Below are 11273 nucleotides of genomic sequence, written 5' to 3'. Positions count from 1 at the left end.
CAAAACCGACTGGAACAACACATCAGCAGAGAACTGCCAGAAGTGCAGGCTGCCTTTCGAAGGGATCATGGTACTAGGGATATTGTAGCTAATGTTAGATAGAACTTGGCTGAAAGCAGGGAGCACCAGAGGAAAGTATATCTATGTTTCATTGATTATACAAAGGTGTTTGACTGTGTGGAACAAACTGTGGCTGACTCTGAGAAGAATGGGAATCCCAAAATACTTGATCGTGCTAATGTGAAACCTATACTTGGACCAGGAAGCAGTCGTCAGAACAAAGAAACACTGCATGGTTCATAATTGGGAAGGGTGTATATGCCAGGGATATGTCCTATCTCCATACCTTTTCAACCTAAATGCAGAACAGATTATCCCGGAGGCTGGATTGTATGAGAAGTGTGGCATCAGAATTGGAGGTAGACTCATCAACAATCTGTGTTATGCAGACATCACAACCCTGCTTGCTGAAACTGAGAAGGACCTGAAGCTCTTGCTGCAGAGGGTCAAGGACTGCAGCCTTCAAAATGGATTGAGGCTCAATATCAAGGAAACAAAGATTGTCACCACTGGACCAACTGGCAGCATCAGAACAGATTGTGAAGAGATTGAGATTGTTAACAGCTTTAGCTTGCTTGGCTCCACAGTCAACACTCTTGGCACCAGCAACCAGTAAATTAAAAGACGTATTGCGATGGGAAAGTCTGATGTTAGGGACCGCTCCAAAGTACTGAAGAGCAAGGATGTCACTCTGGAGATTAAGGTGTGCCTGACACAGGCCATGGTCTTTTCAATCACTTGTTATGCATCAGAGAGTTGAGCAAGGACTAGGAAGGATGCAAGGAGAATTGATGCCTTTGAGCTGTGGTGTTGAAGAAGAGTATTGAATATACCACGGACTGCTAAGAAAACAAACAGGTTTTACTTGAGAGGGTTAACCAGGCTGCTCCTTGGACTCAAAGATTCTGAAGCTTCATCTGACAAACTTTGGGACCTGTTGCGGGGAGAGAACAATTCTTGAAGAAGGATGTCATGCTTGGGAGGGTGGAGGGACAGCACAGGAGAGGAAGACCTTCTATGAGATGGATCGATTCAGTGACTGTGGTAATGGGAGTAGGTATGTCAGAGACAGAGAGATTGGCACAGGATATAGCAGTATTTAGGGTTGTTATACATAGGGTCACTATGAGTTGCAAGTGACTCAATGGCACATGACAACAACATGATTGATAAATTTGAAAAGGATATAGAATTTATGATCTCTCTAAATACTCTTTTCTAATACTATTTTTTAGAATCTTACTAGGAATCATTCATAACTGGATGAAAGATGGTTAATCTCCTGCTGTGTGATATAAAGCCTCTGAAAATCTACTTAAGGGTGAGCTGTAAGTTGGTTCTGTCTTGACAGCATCCAAACAACAACAATAATAGTTTTTGCTTATGAAATGTTAAAAGGAAAGAACAAACAAGTGCCAGAATGGAAGCACTAACAATTACGTTTCTGCCAATATATTCCCATTTGAGATGATATAAATGTCTTCAATAATTTACAGACTTTTAGCACTAAAAAGTTGTTTGACTTCCCTTTCTTAACATCAAAGCATGAAATAATGGGAAAGATGTCATAAATATAATGGTGACATGGAGATCTGTGGCAAAATTACACTTACATAATTTTAAAATTAAGGTAGAATTTGAGTGCATAAAAAAATGAATTTTCAGGTCAATTCAAAGGGAATTTGATCTTGTTTGTTCAAAGCTCATTCTCCACACAGACACCGGTGTCACAGAACTGATTGAACTTGTTCTCCATCAAGTACAGAATAAATTCTTAATTTATACTTTAGTATGAATTATATACTTTACGTTTTGATTTTGGGATCGCCACGTCCAAGGTCAGGTAGTTCACAACTGCTTCTTCAATTTATTCTTTAACCATGTTTTACTACTGGAATCTCATTCATGTTTCTTTTAAAAGTATTTGCAATTAATAAACTATCAGTCATACAAAATTCTATCATTCAATTTTCAGTCTCATTTCTATCATCATAATATTGTCAATATTTTTCACTGACATAGCAATTCAAAGACATGAATCATTCTTTAGTTTTCTTAGTTCATAGTCTTCTGCAGTTTGAAACTGATTTCAAATTCAATCAAGATTAATGGTAATTGGTAACCATAATACACACAATTACTTCGGCTGAACGATAATTTTTAGTGGATTATCTATAAATTTAAATATTAGTCATATTAACAACTCTTCCTTGTAAGTTTATTAAAGTTATCCTATAACTGACAGTTTTAGTCTTTAGCATAGAGCTTGATGTTATTTTTTACAATGAATGCAACACAATTCATCCTCACTTTGTTATTTGCAATATAGAAGAATAACTTTGAATAAGATTGATTACAAATACTAGTCTAGCCTATTGCCGCCTTAACCCCACCATGACCCACCACTGCCGCAACCCCTCAGGACATCTGCAACCTGACTGAGATACTCACAAACGACTACCCAGAAGCCAGCCCTGCCAGGAACAAGTTTTACAGCTACAACCTGAGTGAGGTTCCTGGGAGTCCCCACAGGGGCAAGTAACCCTGAAGAGTGCCAACAGAACATTTACAAACTGAGGGAGGTTTTGTTGCATGGGTTCCCAAGCATCCCTACCCAGAGAGGTGGCCCAATTGGGCACGAGGAGGACAGTTGCAAATTGAGTGAGGTTCTGACAACTGCCCATCCGGAAGCTAGCCTTGCTGAGCACCAGCAGGACATCTGTAACCTGAGTGAGGTCCTTGTGCATCCACACTCAGGTAAGAAACACCACTCACAGTCAAACCTGAGTGGGACAGCTGCAAACCTGAGTGAGGTCTTCCAACGTGCCCACCTGGACAGCTAGCCCCACCTGGAGCAAGCCATACAGCATACACCTGTTCTTGTGCCTAGTCCCTTCTCCCCCTCACCACCTGGCATTCACCTGTGCTAGTGCCTATCCCGCCTGTTCCCCCTTCTTCTTCCCCTCACATCTCCTCAGGGCCAGTCAACTAACTGCCTTTAATCTGGAGCATCCTGGTCTGACTTAGTTGTAACAATTATTCAACATAAGAGGTCACTTTCACAGGCTGTGAATGGACACTTGCTTTGGTTCAGAAATCCAAGGAGGAACACAGGAAACATAACTGCTACGCCCTCATCTGTACCAGTGATCTCAGATCAAGAACCTATCATCACCTTGTTGTTGTTGTTGTTAGGTGTTGTCGAGTTGTAGACAACTCATAGTGACCCTATGAATGAAAGGCTTGAGCACTGTTCATACATAGAGTTTCCGGAGGCAAGCCATTTCAGAAGTGGATGCTGCTCCTGCGTCCAGGCTTGTTTTAATCGCAAAGCTCCAGCAAACACTGTCCACCATGGGTACCCATTTACCACGTTTGGCACATCAGTGCCCCAGTGTTCAGCATCACAGCAACCACGAGTTACCTCTGTATAGCAATGCACAGACCAGTGCTGTACCACCTAGAAGAATGTTTGACAGGAAAACAATTTACGGCCCAAAGGCCCATTTGGCATAAAACCCCCTCCTGTCTTACATCCTAGGCCAAGCCTGGCTTGCCTGGTTCCTGGAGGCAGAGTAGTCTTTCACGTCAAACACGAGCTTGAATAAGCACTCTACTCCAAAAGCTGCCACAACACCTGTATACATAGCACCATGCTCTCTCTGGCAACCAGGTCACAGCAAACCTGGGCGGAGCATAGCTTTTTATAGTATTCTGATATTATTGATTTATTTTCCTCTGGTTCTGTTGTGATGTCACCTCTGTCATTTCTTAATTGAGTTATCTGTGTCTTTTCTTTTCTTTCTGTTTTTCAATTTTATTTACCCTTTCAAAAAACCAGCTCCTGGTCTTATTGATGGTTTCAACTGTTTTTCTGTTTTCTCGCTCCTTGATGTCAGCTCTTGTCCTTATAATTTCTTTTCTTCTGGAGGCTATAGGATTAGACTGTTGATCTTTTTCTATGTGCTGAAGGTGTTGAGTTAGATCACTGATTCTTAATTTTTCTTCCTTTTGTATCTATGGGCTTATCGCTATGAAATGCCCTCTGACGACTGCCTTAACTGTGTCCCAGGGGTTTCGATAAGTTGTATCTTCATTATCATTTGTTTCAAGGAACTTTTTATTTCATTCTTTATTTCTTTCATAACCCAGTCATGTTCTAGCAGAGAATTATTTAGTTCCACCTGGGTGGTTTTGTAAGCTTTACTCTTCTGTGGTTAATTTTTAATCTCTAATTTTATGGCATTGTGCTCTGAGAAAATACTTTGTATTATTTCAATGTTTTTTAATTTGTTGAGGCTTCCTTTGTGACCTCGTATATGATCAATTCTGCATAATGTACCATGTGCACTGGAGAAGAAAGTGAATTGAGTTTTAGTTGGTGCAATTTTCTGAATACATCCACAAGGTCGATTTGTCTGATTGTATAGTTTAGACCTTCTGCATCTTTGCTGCATTTTTTTTTAATTAACTTATCCTTTGATGATAGTAGTGTATTAAAACCTCCTACCACTATTGTGGTGCAGTCTATTTCTCTCTTCAATTCTGTTAACCATTGTTTTATGTATTTTGCTGGTCTATTATTTGGTGTATAAGTGTTGACCAAGGTTAGGTCTTCTTGATCTATTGTGCCTTTAATCAGTATGTAATGCCCTTCCTTATCTTCGATGGTGTTTTTCATTCTGAAATCTATTTTATCAGTGCTTAATATTGTCACTCCTGATTTTTTGAGGTTGCCATTTGTTTGGTAAATTTTTTTCCAACCCTTGATTTTGAGTCTGTCTTTCTCTTCCTTTTTTAGATGTCTCTTGTAGGCAACATATTGATGGGCTTTGGTTTTTTTATCCATTCTGCTACTTTTTTCCTCTTAATTGGTGCATTTAGTCCATTTACATTAAGTGTGATTATTGTCAGGCCAAGTTTTACTTTTACCATTTTGCTGTGTTTCTTTTTCTTTTGTTCTGCTTACTATGGTCCATTCAGTTTCCTTTGGCGTCTCTGTGTGTAGGACGTCACTTAAAATTTCTTGTAGTTTTGGTCTTGTTTTCACAAATTCCTTAAGGTCCTTATTTTCTGAAAAGAATCTAATTTCCCCTTCAAATTTTATAGAGAGCCTTGCTGGATATAGTATCATTGGCTGGCAATTGTTCTCTCTCAATTTTTTGTATGTGGCTTCCCATTGTTTTCTAGCTGCATGGTTTGGTTTCCTAATTGTTTCCCCTTTGTGGGTGACTCTTTGCTTTTCTTGTGTGCTTTTTCAATTCTAGCTTTACCTTTTAATTTGGAGAATTTGACTATGATATGTCTTGATGTTTTTCTTTTAGGGTCTAATCTACTTGATGTTCTCTGTGCTTCTCGGATGTGAATTTCCCCATGCTTCAAAATACCTGGGAAGTTTTTTCTAATATTTCTTTGACAATCTTCTCAGTGATTTTCCTGTCCCTCTCATGTTCTGGAATTCCAGTCATACACATATTATTCCATTTGATGTCATCCCACACAATTCTAATGTTTCCTTCATTTTCTTTATGTCTCATCTCTGTTTTTTCTTCAAGTAGGTTTCTAGTGAGGCTTTTGCCTTCTAGCTCAGTTACTCTCAATTCTATCTCTTCAGTTATACTTTTTTGTTCTGCTAGCATGTTGAACACTTCTGCCATTTTGGTCTTAATATTCTGGATTGCATTTTCATGCTTTTTTATTGTTTCCAGATGCTTTTTTAAATTTCTTGTACTTCTTTATCTATTTTTTCTTCCATCTTTTATATTTTATCAATATCTGTTCAAGTTTCTCCTCATCTATATATTTCTTCTGGATTATTGTCTCTGAAGTATTTGCTCTTATTGACTGCCATTGTTTCTTCCCACATTTGCATCTTTTTCTGTGGTTGATCAAGCAACTCTATATCAACATGTTTCTTCTGATTCTTTCTGAGGTATTCATTGGGTCTGCTTTTTTTTAGCAGAAGGGTTATTTTTTTTTTCTTCATAATAGCTGACGTGGATTGCTGCTTTCTTGACATTATGGGAGTCTTAGTAGATATTAAGTTGTCATAACTATAAAATTAGCTAGAGTACAGCAATGTTTTGTGAAGAATCTATATATTTGTGACAGCAGTTTGTTCCCCAAATTACCTGAGTGAGCATGGAGAAAGCCTGTTGTTCCCTTCTGGAAGTGCCTTATCACCTCCTTTGAGGCACCCAGGACCTCCCTGTTGCCTGAGTTAGGGATCCCACATGGCCAGGCCTCACAGCTGTTTGTTCTCTAAAGTAACTGAGTTAAGGGGTCTTGCATGGTCAAGCCAGACAGCAGTTTTTTCTCCAAATAACTATGGGAACAGTGCAGGCAATGCCATCCAGTCGTGTGCTTCCTGCCTCATCGAGTGCTTTCTGGCCCATCATGCACTTCCTGTCCCATCATTGATTGACACATCTTGATTGCATGTTTGGTAAATTTCTGACAGAAAAATTTGGTAATCATAATCTTCAATATCCTTCTCTTTAGCTCTAGTTGTTTGTGCCTATATTGGAATAATAGTTTTATTAGTAGTTCTTCTTTGTATGCATATTGTGGCCAAGTGACAAGAAGCTGTGCTGCAATCCCGAAGGCCAGCAGTTGCTCTATGGGAGAAAGGCAAGGGATGAACAATCTACTCCCATGAGATTAACTACCTCTGAAAATCCACTGCAGGGTCAGCTATGGGTCAGTTCTGGCCCTACAGCACACTATAACAAAAGTATCACAACATTGTACTTCATTATAAAACTTGAATTTGTCTTTTTAATTATAAATTTAATACCATGCTTCTTTTTTTTTTTCATTCCTGGCATAGTGTACCATGTTATTGTCTGATTTAAAGTGGTCAAAACCAATCCTTGTTGCTTTACTAATTCCTAGAATGTGTTCCATTTCATGTTTCACAGCTTCTAGCTTTCAAAAATTCATACTCTAGAAATTATTTGTCCAAAGTTTTAAAAGATGTTTGCAGCTGTTTCTTCTCATTTTAATTGGCATCCAGTCTGGGCTTGACTGCTAATACTATAATGATCTGTACTTGTTTATTGTTCATAGGGCTTTCAAAGACCTTCCATTTAATAAGAGGGTGGCCAAGCCTGCTTCTTAGTTTGTCTTAATCTGAGAGCTCTACTAAAGTTTGTCCACAAATGGTGATCCTCCCAGCATTTGACATACAGGTGCCATAGTTTCAATATCATAGCAACCTACAAGTTACCTCAGTACAGCAAACTGACAAACAAGTGCTACAATATAGCAAATTCATCACTACATGGTTTTAAATCATGTATGGCAAGAAGAATTAATGCCTTTGAATTGTGGTCCTGGAGAGAGAGTTTTGAATATACCATGGACCACCAAGAAAACAGAAAGGTCTGCCGTGGAGAGTGTGAAACCAAGTTTCTTCTTGAAGACTAGGATTTTGAAGCTTTATCATGTGGCCAGGAGAGATCAGACCTTGGAGAAAGAAATCATGCTTGGAAGGGTGGAGGCACAGTGTAGGGGAGGAAGATCTTGGATGACATAGATTGATACAGCAACTGGGGCAATATGGATTGGTGTGTCAGAATTAGTGAGAATGGCTCAAGACAGTGCAAGGTTCAGAACTACTATACATAGGTTTGCAGATGACTCAACTACTCAACAGCACATTTCAACAACAACAGAATGCATCTGGGCTGTATATTTTCTTCATATATGTTCCATCTGTATTTTACACAAATAATTGGAGAAGCTGGACAATTTGAAGAAGAATGTAGCATTATGATTGAGAGAAGATTCATCAACAACCTGCTTTTTGCAGAGGGTGCAACATTTCTTATTAAAAATTAAGGCTTAAATTGCTTACTAAAGAAGACCAAAGGAGATATTCTTTAGTATGGATTATAATTCACAGCTTTTATTTTGTGATTATGTCCTGTTGAGTTGCCTGTGTCTCATAGTGACCCTATGTACAACAGCTCTGAAGCCTGACCTGTCCTGATCCAGTCTCATTGACTCTGACACACCTACCTCCATTGCTCCAGTTACTGTATCAGTTCATCTATCTGGGGCATTCTTCTGCTCTGTCCCTCCACCCTTCTTAGCATGATGTCCTACTGCAAGGACTGGTGCCTTCTGGCCACTTTATCCAAGTATGTGAGACGGAGCTTCAAAATCCTAACCTCCAACATGAAACTTGGTTTCACCCTCTCCAGGACAGACCTATTTATTTTTTTTGACAGACCATGGTGTGTTCAAGACTCTTCTCTAGCACCACCCCTCAAAGGCATTAAATCCTCTTCAAAGTAAAGGAAAAAAAATTCACAGATCTTTTTCTCTCCCAGGAGATAAAAAGTACATCCCACAACCTAAAGAAACTCCTCTTTAATCAGATCAGACCATCATCTAATATTCCAGCCTAATCTCTTCATAACTGATTGATCACATCTTAGATCAACTCATAGAGAATGACTTCTCCTTACATAACTACCTCTAATCCTGCCTTAGCAAGGTGGGATTAACCTTGTTATTATGTGTTGTTAATGAGTTATAGTGATCGTATTCACTATCCTTGCAATATTAGCTATACTTATATCCATTGTTATTGTTACTTTGTCAATCTATATTGGTAACAGTCTTCAAATTTTTCTCTCATCTATTTTTCTGAGAATGATGACCTTCTCCAGGAACTTAATCCTAATGTGGCTGAGTTCATAGTTTATAGTACAGAGGATAATCACATTATACTGAGAATCATAGTGAAACCAGTTTGATATGTATTTTAAGATAATTAATTGAATCCATAACAAAACTTTATAGGCAGTTATGCTCTGTAAGATAGTGTTGCTGTGAGTCAGAATTGATTTGAGGCCACACAACAAAAATATGTTTTATAAATTCCCTAGTTCACACAAATGGTTAAATGTTTGGCGATTGACTGAAAGCTTGGCTGTGCAAATCCACTAGTGGTACTTATGAAGAAAGCCCTTGAGATTTTTCCCAAGGCTCTCGATAAGTCTTTGGAATGTAGTTTTACTTTACAATGGATGAGGTACCCATTAATTGAGATCAACTTGAAGGCGACTGGTAAGTATTGATAAAATGATTCTTGATATTAGGTGTTATCTGTTTAGCCCCCCCTGTTCAATATTGACCCTATACACAATGGACAAATACTATCCTGAATGGCAGCACAACTCCTTACCCACAGCGCAACCAGGATCATGCTGGAGAGGTGAGAATTCCACCACTGAACCAGTGGGAAAAATATATAACATCACTACTGTGAAAATGGAGGATATCTGAGCAAGATATGTGTAAATGTTCACAAGAGGAAGGGAAAGAGAGGAAGGGGTAGGGCAGAAAAGAGGAAGGAGGACAATCACTGGGATACCAGAGGTTAGTGGGTGGAGGGGGTAAAGGTATGGGAAAGATTCAATAGGGACATGAAAATACTACAGGGTGATACCAGGCATAGATCAATGGCAATTGATTAAGTAAAATACAACATGTATGAATGATTACATAAAACACAATGTACATGAATGAAACAGGAATGTATGGAAACCAATCAAAAGGAAAAAAGAAAAGTCAAGTTATTTCAAAAGGTGGGGGGGGGGATCCAACAAAATTTCATTGTTAAGAAATAGTTCATATCGGCGAGTGGAGAGTCTGGCGCTTCCGGACAGCTGTCACCATGAAATTCAACCCTTTTGCCACTTGGGACCACAGCAAGAACCTCAAATGCCACTTCAATGGCCCCTTACATGTGCGCAGGAAGATCATGTCTACCTCTCTGTCCAAGGAGCTGCGGCAGAAGTACAACGCGAGCTCCATGCCCATCCACAAGGATGACGAGGTCCAGGTGGTGCAAGGACATTACAAAGGTCAGCAAATTGGCAAGTTGGTCCAGGTGTACAGAAAGAAGCATGTCATCTACATCGAAAGAATGCAGCTTGAGAAGGGATATGGTCCAACGGTGCATGTGGGCATTCACCCACGGAAGATGGTTATCACCAGACTGAAACTTGAGAAAGATCCAGGAAAAAATGCTTGAACGTAAAGCCAAATCTCGGCAAGTTGGAAAAAAGAAAGGCAAATGTAAGGAAGAACTGATTGAGAAAATGCAGGAATGATGCTACCTGACGAGCAACCGCAGTTTAACTAGATTTCTGAAGATGTGTTCTTGTGAGGTTCCAAAATGACCCTCTCCTTCAGAAGTGACTATAAATCTGCCTTTGCTATTTTGATTGCTATTTTTAAGAATAAAAATGGGAAATGTAGTTCATATAATCTAGTTGATTCCTGCTCATTGTGACCTAATATATGACAAAATAAAATCTTGTTCTGTACCATCCACTCTCTCTTCTCACACACACATAAATTTATTTTAAGAAGAAAAGATAAAAAAAAAACAGAAAAAGAAGAAAAGATCATAATTCAATTTGTACAGATACATTTGGATTTCATTATTGTTTTGGAGAGGGAGAAGTAAAAATGTAGATTTAATGATAGCAATTACAAAAGTACTGTTCATGAGATTTTATCTTTCCCCCCAGTTTAACATGCATTGGCTCTAAGGAAGAGCTTTTTCTCTCTGTTAGCTTCTGAAAAAGTTCGTTTCCTTTCAATATCAAATGCCTAGTGTTCTTTGAAGATCTCCATCTACCTTTGGCATTCCCTGTGTTGAGGAGATTCTTAGTGCAGGGACCTGGCAACACAAGATAATACCCGCTCTTGACTCTTCTTTTTCGGTCTCTTATTCCCAGAGTTCCTTATTCTCTGTTCAATTCTACTTTTATCTCTTGTAATTTAAAAAATGTTGCAGGCCTCACAAAGGGAAATAAATACCTCTTAAGTCAAATCAAAATTGTTCCAAGATAATAGTTCTTAATCTTTCTGCAAAGAATTTATTCACTAGAATATGAGGGATCATAATTTAACTGCCCAATTAGAATATTACATAAATACCAAATTGTATAATTTGAGAAGACAGACACAATTAAACTCATGAAAACATGCTAATTATAAATAAAATCCCAAAACTTAATTCTAATAACCATTGCTCAACTCCTGTCCATTTAAACCTCTTTTTATTATTATTATTATTATTATTATCATCATCAATAGTTTCTGTTGTCATGTGTCTTCAAGCCAATTAAGACTCACAGCGACCCTATGAACAAAAGATCTGAACCCTGTTCTATCCTGTGCCATCCTTA

At 38.6% G+C, this 11273-nt stretch overlaps 1 pseudogene; it reads left to right on the top strand.

Moving 5' to 3' along the window:
* The first annotated feature begins 9748 nt into the window (after nucleotides 1-9748).
* Nucleotides 9749-10187, top strand: LOC102871750 (annotated as a pseudogene).
* Nucleotides 10188-11273: the final 1086 nt, after the last annotated feature.

This window comes from Elephantulus edwardii, unplaced genomic scaffold (assembly GCF_000299155.1).
Source record: "Elephantulus edwardii isolate Elephantulus edwardi_28Jun2011 unplaced genomic scaffold, EleEdw1.0 scaffold00370, whole genome shotgun sequence".
NCBI lineage: Eukaryota > Metazoa > Chordata > Mammalia > Macroscelidea > Macroscelididae > Elephantulus > Elephantulus edwardii.
This window is presented reverse-complemented; position numbering and strand designations above follow the sequence as displayed.